The sequence below is a fragment of the Salmo trutta genome, chromosome 35 (genome assembly GCF_901001165.1).
Source record: "Salmo trutta chromosome 35, fSalTru1.1, whole genome shotgun sequence".
Taxonomy (NCBI): Eukaryota; Metazoa; Chordata; class Actinopteri; order Salmoniformes; family Salmonidae; genus Salmo; species Salmo trutta.
In genome coordinates, this window is record NC_042991.1 from 15,584,207 (window position 1) to 15,600,402 (window position 16,196).

The following is a 16,196-nucleotide window of genomic DNA, read 5'->3' on the forward strand; positions in this document are numbered from 1 at the left end:
GTAGTGGTTTCTTTGCAGCAATTTGACCATGAAGGCCTGATTCACGCAGTCTCCTCTGAACAGTTGATGTTGAGATATGTCTGTTACTTGAACTCTGTGAAGCATTTATTTGGGCTGCAATTTCTGAGGCTGGTAACTCTAATGAACTTATCCTCTGCAGCAGAGATAACTCTGGGTCTTCCTTTCTTGTGGCGGTCCTCATGAGAGCCAGTTTCATCATAGTACTTGATGGTTTCTGTGACGGCACTTGAAGAAACTTTCAAAGTTCTTGAAATGTTCCGGATTGACTGACCTTCATGTTTTAAAGTAATGATGGACTGTGTTTTCTCTTTGCTTATTTGAGCTTTTCTTGCCATAATATGGACTTGGTCTTTTACCAAGTAGGGCTTTCTTCTGTATACCATTCCTACCTTATCACAACAAAACTGACTGGCTGAAACGCATTAAGAAGGACAGAAATTTCACAAATTAACTTTTAACAAGGCACACCTGTTAATTGAAATGCATTCCAGGTGACCACCTGATGAAGCTGGTTGAGAGAATGGAGAGAGTGTGCAAGGCTGTCATCAAGGCAAATGGTGGCTACTTTGAAAAATCTAAAATCTCGAATATATATATATATATATATTTTTTTAAATATTATTTTGATTTGTTTAACACTTTTTGCTTACTACATGATTCCATATGTGTTATTTCATAGTTTTGATGTCTTCACTATTATTCTACAACGTAGAAAATAGTAAAAATAAAGAAAAACCCTGGAATGGGTAGGTGTGTCCAAACTTTTGACTGGTACTGTATCTCTCGCTCACAACCACAAACAAACAGATGGATGAGTGTGTGAAATGAGGAAAACTAACGCCCCCCATATGGCATGTGTGTCTGTGTGTGTGTGTGAAGGTGATCCGTCAGAGTCAGTCAATCACTGACAATGCCATCGTTGTGATGTGACGTGATCACATTCCCAAGAAACAGGTATTCTAGAACTTTTTTGAGTTCCATGGAAAGAATCCTTGAGGAAATGAGGGAGGATCTAGACAGGTATTTAAAAAGCTAGTTTTATTCTGGGGAACTGTTAGTTTAGTGACAACCTGCAGAGAAGGAGAAGTAAATGGAAAGTAGACATACTGTGCCTTTGCGAAAGTATTCACCCACCTTGGCATTTCTCCTATTTTGTTGCCTTACAACCTGGAATTAAAATTGATTTTTTGGGGGGGGTTTGTATCATTTCATTTACACAACATGCCTACCACTTCGAATATGCTAAATATTTTTTTATTGTGAAACAAACAAGAAAGAAGACAAAAAAACAGAACTTGAGCGTGCATAACTATTCAACCCCCCCAAAGTCAATACTTTGTAGAGCCACCTTTTGCAGCAATTGCAGCTACAAGTCTCTTGGGGTGTGTTTCTATAAGCACATCTAGCCACTGGGATTTTTGCCCATTCTTCGAGGCAAAACTGCTCAAGCTCCTTCAAGTTGAATGGGTTCCGCTGGTGTACAGCAATCTTTAAATCACACCACAGATTCTCAATTGGATTGCGGTCTGGGCTTTGACAAGGCCATTCGAATACATTTAAATGTTTCCCCTTAAACCACTCGAGTGTTGCTTTAGCAGTATGCTTAGGGCCATTGTCCTGCTGGAAGGTGAACCTCCGTCCCAGTCTCAAATCTCAGGAAGACTGAAACAGGTTTCCCTCAATAATTTCTCTGTATTTAGTGCTATCCATCATTCCTTCAATTCTGACCAGTGTCCCAGTCCCTGCCGATGAAAAACATCCCCACAGCATAATGATGGGATGATGTTCTCGGTGTGATGAGAGGTGTTGGGTTTGCGCCAGACATGGCATTTTCCTTGATGGCCAAAAAGCTACATTTTTTATCTCATCTGACCAGAGTACCTTCTTCCATCTGTTTTAAGAGTCTCCCACATGCCTTTTGGCAAACACCAAACGTGTTTGCTTATTTTCTTCTTTAAGCATTGGGTTTTTCCTGGCCACTCTTCTGTAAGGCCCAGCTCTGTGGAGTGTACGGCTTAAAGTAGCCCTATGGACAGATACCCCAATCTCCGCTGTGGAGCTTTGCAGCTCCTTCAGGGTTATCTTTGGTCTCTTTGTTGCCTCTCTGATTAATGCCCTCCTTGCCTGGTCTGTGAGTTTTGGTGGGCGGCCCTCTCTTGGCAGGTCTTTCCATTTTTTAATAACAGATTTAATGGTGCTCCGTGGGATGTTCAAAGATTCAGATATTTTTTTATAACTCAACCCTGATCTGTACTTCTCCACAACTTTGTCCCTGACCTGTTTGGAGAGCTCCTTGGTCTTCATAGTGCCGCTTGCTTGGTGGTGCCCCTTGCTTAGTGGTATTGCAGACTCTCTGGCCTTTCAGAACAGGTGTATATATACTGAGATCATGTGACAGATCATGTGACACTTAGATTACACACAGGTGGACTTTATTTAACAAATTATGTGACTTCTGAAGGTAATTGGTTGCACCAGATCTTATTTAGGGGCTTCATAGCAAAGGGAATACATATGCACGCACCACTTTTCTGTTTTTTAATTATTTAGGATTTTTTGTAACAAGTTATTTTTTTCATTTCACTTCACCAATTTGGACTGTTTTGTGTATGTCCATTACATGAAATCCCCCCAAAAATCTATTTAAATTACAGGTTGAAATGAAACAAAATAGGAAAAACGCCAAGAGGGGTGAATACTTTTGCAAGGCACTGTAAAAAGGTGGATAGGAACGTCAAACAAGATAGAGGGGAAAACCTGGTGAAAGAGTAAAGGAAAACAGCAAATGAGCTATGGGGTAGCAGGTAGCCTAGCAGTTAAGAGTGTTAAGCCAGTAACCGAAAGATTGCTGGTTTGAATCCCCGAGCCGACTAAGTGTAACATATGTTGACGTGCCGTTGAGTGCATTACATCGTGGCTCACTACAGCATCAAGAACAACAGCCTCTCTTTCTTGTCACGAGAAGCACAGCAGAATGGTAAGAAAAGTTCTCACACTGCACTCTCATTCTCTCCTCCTGCACTCTCTCTCTCTCTCTGTCTCTCCTCCTGCACTCTCTCTCTCCTCTTGCACTCCTTCCTCCTGGACACTCTTACTCTCATCTTGCACTCTCTCTTTCTCTCTGCCCTCTCCTCCTGCACTCTCTTTCTCTCTGCCCTCTCCTCCTGCGCTCTCTCTCCTTCTGCACTCTCCTTCCTCCTGCACTCTGTGTCCTCCTGCACTCTCCACCCTCTCCTCCTGCACTCTCTCTCCCCCACACTCTATCTTCTCCTGCACTCTCTCCATCCTACTGCACTCCCTCTCCTCCTGCACTCTCTCCATCCTCCTGCACTCTCTCTCCCCCTGCACTCTCTCCATCCTCCTTTACACTGACACCTAATATGTATGGCCCATATGTACATGTCTCCTTTATGCTGTTTTTAGGGTTCTATCCAGCATGTCTAGGACAATGAGCATTTATTTAATGAACATCCTTAACATACTCTCCTATTTTTTCAGATTCAGAGTTGTGCTACAGCTGTAACACAACCACTACTCCATCATGAACAATTCCTCCTGCACCCCAAAAACGTATTTCTTTGGCTGGAATGAAACCTATGCCAACGTCCTGTTGGCACTGGCTATCCTGGGGGCCCTGCTAACCCTCATAGGCACCGTAATCTCCCTGACGTGCTGGAACACCCCGATGGTGCGAGCATCTGTGGGCCCCATCTCCCTCCTCATCCTCCTCTCTTCTGGAAATACTTTACTCCCCTTACGTTATCATCGGTGTGTGCATGTCCCTGTAGGTTGTCATCTGCACCTTGTGGCTGCCCATCAAGCCCCCGCAGACCAGGTGGGAGGGTCTTGAGCACAAGCAGGAAAGACAGTTCTATTACAACGAAAGGCCCTCGTCGGCTTTGCTTTCGCCTTCAAAGGCATGAAGCTGCCAGGCAGCTACAACGAAGCCAAGTTCGTCACCTTCGGCGTGCTCATCTACTTAATCTGCTGGGTCATCTTCGGCCTTGTCTACACCAACACCCCGGGACAGTACCATCCTGCCTTGGAGATGGTGGTCATCCTCATCTCTGCCTATGGCTTCCTGTTCTGTCTATTCCTGCCAAAGTACTACATCATCCTTTTCAAGAAGGAAGCGAACACACAATGTGCCTTCCAGAGGAAGATTTGGAGATTCAACTCCAGGGACGTGCTTACCGAGAGCTTGGAGACAAGGAATAACTCTCTGGGGGGATCGGGAGGGGTGGAGAACCTGGGCTTGCAGCCAGAATGCCCCCTCGCTCCTTATTCTACCTTGCGAGGAAAATGTTACAGAGCCTTTTTCTCAAAGGAGTTGGAGAACACATTGGGATAGATCTTAGACCATTCCTCAATGCAGAATTGTTCCACATCCTTGATATGCTTCGTCTGCACTTATTGATTGCCCTCTTCAATTCAAACCACAGGTTTTCTATGGGTTTCAAGTCCAGAGACTGAGATGTTATCATCATAAGGAGAAGGATTCGGTGAATGCCCCCTCGCTCATTATTCCTCAGATGGTACCAGAGAGCATTCTCATTCCAAGCACACCCCGGAACAATGAGATCAGGAAGCTAAGAGAGGCCCATAAGGTCTGTAAGAGGTATGACAGTGTGCCGTAATGTGTACAATAGGCTGGAAGCGCTGAGGACCCAGTTTTAAGTATGAAATCAGCAACAAACAAAAAAACACTTACATGTGGGTGAGCGTTTCCTTTAAGAGAATCATAAGCTCAGTGGGGTCTAAAATTATTGACAACCTTGATAAAGATGAGCAAAAATGACTGGATACATTTTTTTAATTTGAAATAGATATATTGTATTCTAAAGAAATTGGGAAATTATATTATTTTATACTAATAAAAGATTTAGAGAAAGATTTTCTTTAACATGTAATAAAAACAAATCTCAATTAAGGTAGGGATCAAAATTGACACCCCTGTTTTCAATACCTTTCAATACCTCACCTTGCAAGGATAACAGCACCGAGCATTTTTCTAAAATGTCTTAAGAGTTGGAGAACACATTGGGAGGGATCTTAGACCATTCCTCAATGCAAAACCTTTCCAGACCCTTTCCTTTGCCTACGCTTATGGATTGTTTTCTTCAATTCAAGCCACAGGTTTTCAATGGGCTTTAAGTCTGGATACTGAGATGGCCATTGCAAAATTTTGATTTTGTGACCAATTAACCATTTCTTTTTGGATTTTGATGTGTGCTTGGGGACGGTCATTGTCTTGCTGGAAGATCCCCTTGCGGCCAAGTTTCAGCCTCCTGGTAGAGGCAACCAAGTTTTTGGCAAAAATGTCCTGGTACTTGGTAAAGTTCATGATGATGTTGACCTTAACAAGGGCCCCAGGACCAGTGGAAGCAAAATAGCCCAATAACATCGAAGTTCCAAAACCATACTTTACAGTAGGTATGGGGTTCTTTTTTGCTCATACGATCTCATTTCGACACCAAACCCACCACTGGTGTGAGTGGCCAAAGAGATACGCTAGCGTTCAAAAGTTTGGGGTCACTTAGAAATGTCCCTGTTTTTGAAAGAAAAGCACATTTTTTTGTCCATTAACATAACATAAAATTGATCAGAAATACAATGTAGACATTGTTAATGTTGTAAATGACTATTGTAACTGGAAACAGCAGATTTTTTTATGGAATATCTACATAGGTGTACAGAGGCCCATTATCAGCAACCATAACTCCTGTGTTCCAATGGCAAGTTGTGTTAGCTAATCCAAGTTTATCATTTTAAAAGGCTAATTGATCAATAGAAAACCCTTTTGCAATTATGTTAGTGTAACAGTGTAGGTTCCGTCCCTCTCTTCGCCCCAACCTGGGCTCAAACCAGGGACCCTTGCACACATCAACAACTGACACCCACGAAGCATCGTTACCCATCGTGCGGCTTTTGTGGCGTGATGGGTAACGATGCTTCATGGGTGTCAGTTGTTGATGTGTGCAAGGGTCCCTGGTTCGAGCCCAGGTTGGGGCGAAGAGAGGGACAGAACCTACACTGTTACATTGATGCTGTTGACCCAGATCATTGGTTGCTGCGGAAAAGGAGGAGGTCAAAAGGGGGGTGAGTGTAACCGATGTGAAATGGCTAGTTAGTTAGCGGTGGTGCGCGCTAATAGCGTTTCAATCAGTGATGTCACTCGCTCTGAGACTTGAAGTAGGGTTTCCCCTTGCGTTGCAAGGGCCATGGCTTTTGTGGCGCGATGGGTAACGATGCTTCGTGGGTGTCAGTTGTTGATGTGTGCAAGGGTTTCTGGTTCAGGCCCAGGTTGGGGCGAAGAGAGGGACAGAACCTACACTGTTACATTAGCACAGCTGAAAACTGTTGTTCTGATTAAAGAAACAATAAATCTGACCTTCTTTAGACTAGTTGAGTACCTGGAGCATCAGCATTTGTGGGTTCGATTACAGGCTCAAAATGGCCAGAAACAAAGAACTTTCTTCTGAAACTCGTCACTCTATTCTTGTTCTGAGAAATTAAGGCTATTCCATGCAAAAAATTGCCAAGAAACTGAAGATCTCGTACAACACTGTGTACTACTCCCTTCACAGAACAGCGCAAACTGTCTCTAACCAGAATAGAAATAGGAGTGGGAGGCCCCAGTGCAGAACTGAGCAAGAGGACAAGTACATTAGAGTGTCTAGTTTGAGAAACAGACGTCTCACAAGTCCTCGTTTGGCAGCTTCATTAAATAGTACTGTCTCTCGCAAAACACCAGTCTCAACGTCAACAGCGAAGAGGCAACTCCGGGATGTTGGCCTTCTAGGCAGAGTTCCTCTATCCAGTGCCTGTGTTCTTTTGCCCATTTTAATATTTTATTTTAATTGGCCAGTCTGAGATATGGCTTTTTCTTTGCAACTCTGCCTAGTAGGCCAGCATCCCAGAGTCGTCTCTTCACTGTTGATGTTGAGACTGGTGTTTTGCAGGTACTATTCAATGAAGCTGCCAGTATACGAGTCATATCTCAGATTTTTTAAGTAATTTATGTTAGAACTATACTGTCATGGGATCTCCTTTTGGCCTATTCACTGTTATATTGTTTAAAAATAATTACCATTGTTCATGTTTTGAGGGATTGTAGACAATAACACAGACATAGTCAAAGATGCCAATATTACTTAATTGGAATATTTTTTTTTTTAGAAGGGACATTTTGTTTATTTTTAATAAAGATACATATGAACTATTTGACATGACTATATGAGTCATTTTTAGTCTTCCAGGAAAATGTCATTACCTATAAATGCATAATCTGATCCTCGGACTCCCTCAGCTGGTTTACAGTTTCATGTTCAAAGGATGAAGAGGTTTGAGGAAGAATTACTTTAGTTATATCTTCCTTCTGTTCCTTTGCAGATAATTATACCTAACACTGGTCTATCCAGTTCCACTGAAACTGATATAGTACACAGATGTAGAATTGTTATTTGATGACCCCCCAGGAAATGTAAAAGTTGTAGTGTATTTGGGGTTTAAAAGGCATTTGAAGTTTGTAATTTCTAACTAGAAAATTCTGAGTAGATTTGTCCCCTTACTAAAAATGTATCAACCCCTACAAAAATGTCCATGAATTACAATCCACATAATAATTCATATTTCCAGTCGCTACAGGATTGTTTTCCTTCTGTAGCACACTTGCACAAATAAAGATCCTACATCTGTTCAGGGTTGGGCACACACACACACACACACACACACACACACACACACACACACACACACACACTTGGAGCACACTTTGCTCAGAGCGTAGAAGACCAGTGCACCAGACTGGTGGACATAAATACTGTGCTTTTGAAGATGTTTCTGGTCAGGAAACTACAATACAGGCTGGATGCCTAAACAAATTAAATGTGTTTGTCAATAGATTTTTTGATTAATTCCCATTAATGACAACATTCTTGAACTGAGTTATTACTCATCGAATTCTGGGTATTTGGGGTAATTTGGTTAATGATTATATAATTGATTATGTAGCTCTTTCCTTGTAGAATGTTGACAGCTGTATAGAACACATTGTATTGCAACGCAAACTTGACTTAATAGCTACACTCACCGACAGGGGATAAACTTTATCCATCATGCTGGCCTTGACCAAACCTGTCACATTGGTATAAAGGGATCGGGAGACAGGCATAGGAATGCGTAATAGGGTTTTTTATTCACCCAAATTAAAGTGTGCCATGTAAAGGCATGGGGATGAAGACCAAACAAACACGTATACAAAACATAGGGTTGAAACCCAAACAAAAGAGCGAGGAGTACCTCGAATAAATAACACAAGCGCACAATGATTCCACACGGGGCGAGACCCGTAATCATCTGCGCAATACACGCGGCACGAAAGCCAAAACAACACAGCACAGGTACTCCCATGACCAACGGACATTGGAACAGTAATCAACAGCCCAATGGTGAACCAAAGGGCACATTTATACAATTACAATCAGGAAAGAATATGGGAACCAGGTGTGCGTAATGACACAGTTCAGTTCCAAGAGGCCGGTGACATAGACCTCCGAAACTGGTGCATGGAATGAGCAACAGTACCAGCCAGACTTATAGTGGTATTTCCATCCCTTTTAATGCTCATATGCTCATCCTTTAAAAATGCCATAAGGTCTGAAATGGACACCAAAGTCAACTGTAGAAACAATTATCTAGGCTAAGTAAAACAAAAGTATTTTTTAATCTATTGCTCTGCTAACTAGCTACCTAAAGTGTATTCAGTGGCTAGCTAAGACAGAGAAAGGGGACATAGGAAGTTCATGGATTGGACACAGAAGGTCTCTGATTGTGCTGGTGAACTGTAGCTGACAGTGACAATTTGTAGTCTTTCTAAGGCCTTCTCTGTTGCTAATTAGCATTTAGGATTTTTGAGAGTAAATTGAGGCTAATATTGGTCAAACGCATTTTGTCCAAGAGAGAAGAACACGTTATCATAACATCACGCAAGGGTAAGCCTACACGAAACACAAACCTTATATGAAGTAGTTCTAAAATCCCAGACGCTAAAATTAACGGTGAAAAAAAATATTATTGGGTTTTACCACTAGGTTTTATGGGTATTATGACGAGTCCACTGTGCCAGACTATTGTGGTGTTGAAAATGCAAACCATGATATTGAAGTGCCCGCAGTCGGTAATTTTGTTTATCGGCTGTGTGGTGCATTGGCACAGAAACCCTAATTCCAATTTGTTGTGGCTAACGTTAGCTGGTGGCTAGGTGACTAATGCTAATGTTAGCTAAGTGGCTAATGTTAGCTAGGGGATAAGGTTAGGGTTAGCGGAAGTGTTGGCTAACATGCTAAGTAGTTATAAAGTAGTAAGTAGTTGCTCATTAGCAAAAATGCTAAAGTTGTCGATGAGATTAGAACTCACAACCTTTAGGTTGCTAGACGTTCGCGTTTTACGCATACATTAAAACCAGTATTGATAGCGTTGTGATCATCCACATATTCCTATGGAAAACTCCCTATGGCGCATGAACCCAGAAGTATTTGAATATGACGCGTGCCATATTGCTGAATGGGGCTGAATAGCACCAAAAAATCACTAAGGATCATGGTCAAAGTGAGTTACATTGTCTACTAGCCTAATATACAATTTTGTCTACTCAGCTAACTTAAGGCACTCGTGTCATTCTAATTTGATCTATTTATACAGTAAAAAAGTTTGAAAAAAACAATACTTACATTTTTTGTCTACAAAAGGTTCCTGCATTGTCATAAAATGTGGAGTATAGGGTTAATGGCCAAGTTTAGGGTTTTTGGTCACTGGTCTATGTTTGTATTTCTATGTGTATATTCTAGGGTAGTTTTTGGGTGCTGGACTCTCAATTGGAGGCAGGTGTTTCTAGTTGCCTCTGATTGGGAGTCCTATAAATAGGTGTGTGTTTTGTTTGTCACTTGTGGGTAGTTGTTTGAGAGCACTGCTTTTGTTGAGCCTGCGTCTCTGTTCCTGTCGTTAGTTTGTTTATTGTTTTTCCGTGGTGTTCTCATTTTATTTAATAAATATGTGGAGCACGCAACCCGCTGCGCCTTGGTCCCATTCTCTCTTCCACGACAGCTGTGACACATCTCTCTTTTGCCCGAGTTTAAAAGTAAAACATTTGCTGCCATCCACTGTCTGAAACACAGGTTTCCAGGGTGTGCAATTTAAGGGCTTCACCATGTTTCATCGAAATGTACAGCTGTGTGTCATCCGCATAGCAGTGAAAGTTGACATTGTGTTCCCGAATAACATCACCAAGAGGTTGAATAGATAGTGAAAACAATAGTGGTCCTAAAACAGAACCTTGAGGAACACCGAAACGTAGAATGGTCAGAGGACAAACCATCCTCAGAGACAAACTGATATCTTTCCGACAGATAAGATCTAAACCAGGCAAGAACTTGTCAGTGTAGACCAGTTAGGGTTTCCAATCTTTTCAAAAGAACGTGGTGATTGCTGGTGTCAAAAGCAGCACTAAGGTCTAGGAGCACGAGGACAGATGCAGAGCCTTGGTCTGACGCCATTAAAAGGTCATTTGCCACCTTCACAAGTTTAGTGTCACGTTTGATCTCCCCCCCCCCCCTCTGGCGTTTGAGGGCGCCAGGCTGCCCTGGATCACGCACTCCTGCCATCTATTACGCGCACCTGCCTTCCCTTGTCATGCGCATCAGCGATATTGGACTCACCTGGACTCACTCATCACCTGTTTATTACCTCCCCTATATGTGTCAGTTCCCTTGCTCTGTTACCTGCTGCTGCATTGATTGTTTTTTTGTGTGTTACCTGCTTGCTGATGCTGTTACTGTCTCGTTCCATGTCTGTTCTATATTAAATGTTATACTCCCCGTACCTGCTTTGTCTCTCCAGGGTCATCCCATGTGACATGTAGTCTCAGTGCTATGATGGGGTCTAATACCAGACTAAAGCGTTTCGTATACATTATTTGTCTTCAGGAAGGCAGTAAGTTGCTGCGCAACAGCTTTTTCAAAAAAAATAGAGCGGAATAGGAGATTCGATATAGTCCGATAGTTTTTTACATTTTCTGGGTCAAGGTTTGAGTTTTCAAGAGAGGCTTAATTACTGCCACTTTTAGTGAATGCTGTTTTTTTCTCCTCAGTTAGGTAAAAAAATATGACGATCGAGCAGAAGTGAGGGCTCTTCAATATTGCACGGTAATGTCTTTTCAAGCTAGTCAGAAGACTTCCAGTTTGGTGGAGCACCATTTCCGTTCCAATTTTCTGGAAGCTTGCTTCAGGGCTCGAGTATTTTCTGTACACCAGGGAGCTAATTTCTTGCGACAAATGTTTTTTGTTTAAGGGGTGCGACTGCATCTAGGGTATTTAAATCCTCAGTTAGGTGGTTAACCGATTTTTGTACTCCGACATCCTTGGGTATGTGGAAGGAGTCTGGAAGGGCATCTAGGAATCTGGGTTGTCGGAGAATTTATAGCACAGCTTTTGATGATCCTTGGTTGAGGGCTGAGCAGATTATTTGTTACGATTGCAAACATAATAAAATGTTGGTCCGATAGTCCAGGATTATGAGGAAAAACATTTTGATCCACAATATTTATTCCACAGGACAAAACTCGATCAAGGGTATGAATGTGGCTAATTTAAAAAACTCACAAAAGCTCTGACGAAGGCCATGAGGCCGATACGTAAAGCTGATTAAAGAGCAGTGATACTATCAAGAGCAGTGCGTGGGTTTCTTCTTTTTTCTCTTTTTTTCTCATGACTAGAAGCTTAAAAGACAAAAACACAGTCATGTTTAGTTTTGCCCAACCTAGATTGAAGCACAGACAGCGTCTCAATGGTCTCAATGGAGATAGGTCCGGCCAGCCGACCAGATACAGTAGGTCCGGTTGGCCAGAGAGGTCCTGTTGGCCGGCCAGATAGGTCCAGTCGGTCATTCAGCTAGGTCCAGTCTGCCGGGTGCCAGATAAATCCGGTTGGTCTGCCAGTGAGGTACAGTCGGCTGGTTGGCTGACCATAAAAAAACTTGCATCCTTGGTATCTGTAGGTGAAGAAGGATGAGGATGCCGTGGATGTATTGGCAGAAAGCAGCATGGTCAGTAACAGCTTTATTCCTTCATCATTCATTTATTTAGGAAACTGAAATCTGTCGAAGGGGAGAAGCAATATGGTGTAACCCCTCTCCTTGTTCTGCCCAATTCTTTCACAAAAATGAGGAAAAGCCCATATCTATGTCCATAGGTTTACATTCCCAGGGTGCTTAGAACTGACTCCCTCGACTCGACGGCTGCATCACCAGATAGGTGTAAAACCTCTCAGTTGTACGGGACCACAGACAGCAGCCCAGTCTGTCAGAGCCCGGTAGCTGATGAATTGTTAGTGAACCCCTGAACTTGAGACGCTACCCCCTAGTGGGGCACCCCAGAACTGAGGTGATGGCATAGGGGAGTAGATCCCTAATTGTATTGCTGTACCATCCAACAGAGTTTACCACAGACCCTTCCAATGATCTTGAAAATGCATCCTTTCTTTCCCCTTTCATTGAGCTTAGCATGGCTTTTGCTCTCACTTATTCAATAGTTCTTGATCAGACCTCCCTTCCAGGAAGGGAGGAGAGAAGAAGTGGTTACGGGGCTCCTGCGACAACTCTGCCAAGGCACCACCAAGAGCTGGGAGCCACTCAGAAGCAAAGCCGTCCGTCAGAATTTCCCTAATAGACAAACCTGCCAGGCTTGCCTTAGCATAGACTATTTTCCGAAGACCTGCCTATAAGGACTGCCTCGGCTAAAAAGTGCCTTTATAGCATAACGTGGTTTAGAAATAAATGCACCCCAGAGTGCATTTCCAGTTTGCTCTTGATATCCAGGTTGCCAGAATAGAAGGCATTTTGTTTCTCTGACCGACAGAGGGCACTCTTACTGCACACTAGACCAGGGCCTTTCAAATCTGGACCTCAAGGTCCGCAGTACTGCTGCTTCTCATCCTATTTTGACCCGGCATATGCATTCTTGTGGGCCATGTTTACTATACATTCTATGTACCGTTTCAGAATGAAACTTTTCAATTATTAGTGTTTGAGCTTATGTGTCAATGAGTTATTGATGTATGAGTTATTGATGTATACTGTAAGTAAGTATCCATAACAACAGGGGGCACTGCCTGAGATATTGTTCTATTAGTATTTAGCATTAGCTTGAGCAGTGTCTTGTAACCACAGGACTTTTCTTAATTTTTTCCCTTGCTTTCTGCTCTCTCTCTCACCAGGGTGTATCAGTTTTCAAAAGGCCTCTTTTAAGTCACATATTTTTTAGAACAAGAGATTAGCCAAGTAGGGTTAATGAAGTGCTAAACATGCCAGATATCTGGGTGGAGGCTTTTCACAGAGCAGAAAGAGAAAGTTTTGTTATTGGATTGGGATCAGTGTAAGTTCACCTTGTTTTTGGGGAGGAATGAATGGAACATATCAGGAACAGTAGCGAGCTGCAGAAGTGGGTTTTATTGGCTTACTACAAATGAGTACTTCCTGGTTTTGTAGTTTCACTACTGACACACTTTGTTATTCACTATTAATTAGCTGTCCCACACACACACACAAACACACAGAGACAGACATAGTTCAGTTCCCCCAAAAGCCTCTTAAACGAACAGAATAATCACCACAGCAAATTGTTTTAGCCCAGCTGTGATCTGGTGAACTCAGCTCTTGTCCATTAATGAATATTCATGGACAAAGACGCAACATAAAGCAGGTAAAGTAACCATGTGTACTCTCAGAGATTTGTAACAGCCATCTCTAGAGACTGGGAAAGAACGTTCGGCAGTATTAAGCTTTGACACCATCTCCTTACCCCTATCACATGTACACACGTGAATATTTACACACATACAGTACATCCAAACAAACCTGTAATTGACGATACTTAAATTTAGGGGGCCCTTAAGACATACTTTTCCTTCTCTTGCTGTTGAACGCTCAAGGAACTCATGGGTTATATGGGTATAGGTTTGTTTGGCCTTTGTTGGACAGAGATTTTCAGTTGCACAAGAAGTGAAACACTTTCCCTTTTTATGTTAAGGTTGTGTGTGGGTTGGTGTTTGTGAATATGAAAGAGGGAGAGTGTGTGTGCAGCATGCAGTGTACAGTGTGTGTGAGAGTGTATGCTTACGTATGTGCCTGTGCGTGCGTGAAGTCCGTTAATAAATGGTCGATTTCATCAGAATGGATTACTGTTGTTAGCCTGTACCTCCCTGGAGTGTGTATTGGGTAATTGGATAGTTGAACACCCAGAAAGCAATTAAAGAGTCATTGAGAGTGCAGGAAATAATCTGCACCAGCAACTCATAATGCCAAATGTATCAACTACTATTCAAATCTCTATGCCTGTGTATGACATACACACACACAGAGGAAACATGAGAGTGTTAGACAGTGAGTGTCTGCGGGGGCTCTAATTGCTTGCAGGCATGCTGGAAGCTCTAAGAATGAGTTGGGAAAGAGATGTGTGTGAGTAGGACACGTGTTGTCTGGTGTGTGTCTATCTCCCAGGGGACGTGTTGGAATTGGTGTATGCTTGATACACTATACAGTACCAGTCAAAAGTTTGGACAAGCCTACTCATTCAAGGGTTTTAAATGTTTTATTTTTTATTTTATTTCACCTTTATTTAACCAGGTAGTCTAGTTGAGAACAAGTTCTCATTTGCAACTGCGACCTGGCCAAGATAAAGCAAAGCAGTTCGACACATACAACAACACAGAGTTACACATGGAATAAACAAACATACAATCAATAATACAGTAGTCTATAAAAGTCTATATACAGCATGTGCAAATGAGATAGGATAAGGGAGGTAAGGCAATAAATAGGCCATGGTGGTGAAGTAATTACAATATAGCAATTAAACTCTGGAATGGTAGAATGTGCAGAAGATGAATGTGCAAGTAGAGATACTGGGGTGCAAAGGAGCAAGATAAATGAATAAATACAGTATGGGGATGAGGTAGGTGGACGGGTTATTTACAGATGGGCTACGTACAGGTGCAGTGATCTGTGATCTGACAGCTGGTGCTTAAAGCTTGTGAGGGAGAGTAGTCTCCAGCTTTAGTGATTTTTTTGTATGTATATGGACATCCCTTCAAATGAGTGGATTCGTCTGTTTCAGCCACACCCCTTGCTGACAGGTGTATAAAATCGATCACACAGCCATGCAATCTCCACACACAGACATTGGCAGTAGAATGGCCCGTACTGAAGAGTTCAGTGAATTTTAACGTGGCACCGTCATAGGATGCCACCTTTTCAACAAGTCAGTTTGTCAAATGTATGCCATGCCAGAGCTGCCCCCAGTCAACTGTTAGTTCTGTTACTGTGAAGTGGAAACATCTAGGAGCAACAAGTGCCAAAGCGAGTGCTGAAGTGTTTGTTTTGGCTGGAGTGGTGTAAAGCTCACCGCCATTGGACTCTGGAGCAGTGGAAACGCGTTCTTTGGAGTGATGAATCACGCTTCGCCATCTGGCAGTCTGACCGACAAATCTGGATTTGGTGGATGCCAGTAGAACGCTAGCTGCCCACATGCATAGTGCCAACTGTAAAGTTTGGTGGAAGTGGAATAATGGTCTGGGGCACAGGAGGTTGGTAACACCTTAATTGGGGAGAACGGGCTCGTGGTAATGGCTGGAGCGGAATGAGTGTAATGGTATCCAATACATCAAACACATGGGTTCCATATGTTTGATGCCATTCTATTCCAGCCATTATTATGAGCTGTCCTCCCCTCAGCAGCCTCCACCGGTCTGGGGCGGTTTTTCATGGTTTGGGTTAGGACCCTTAGTTCCAGTGAAGGGAAATCTTAACACTACAGCATACAATGACATTCTAGACGATTCTGTGCTTCCAACTTTGTGGCAACAGTTTGCGCAAGGCCCTTTCCCGTTTCAGCATGTGTTACAGGTCCCAGTTTAGGGACTGGTGCAGTAGATAATAGTTCATTTAACACAGGATAAATGATGAAACAGGAGAACGTGGCTTCTCTTTCAAAGGTTCTCTCAATTATTTTATTTAACATTCCCTCAAGTGCAAATCGTATTTTTCTGTCTTTTCATTGTATTTCAATGTTGTTGTTTTTTTCTTTAAAGTGTATTTACTAATTTGTCTCATAAATCCCTGACATA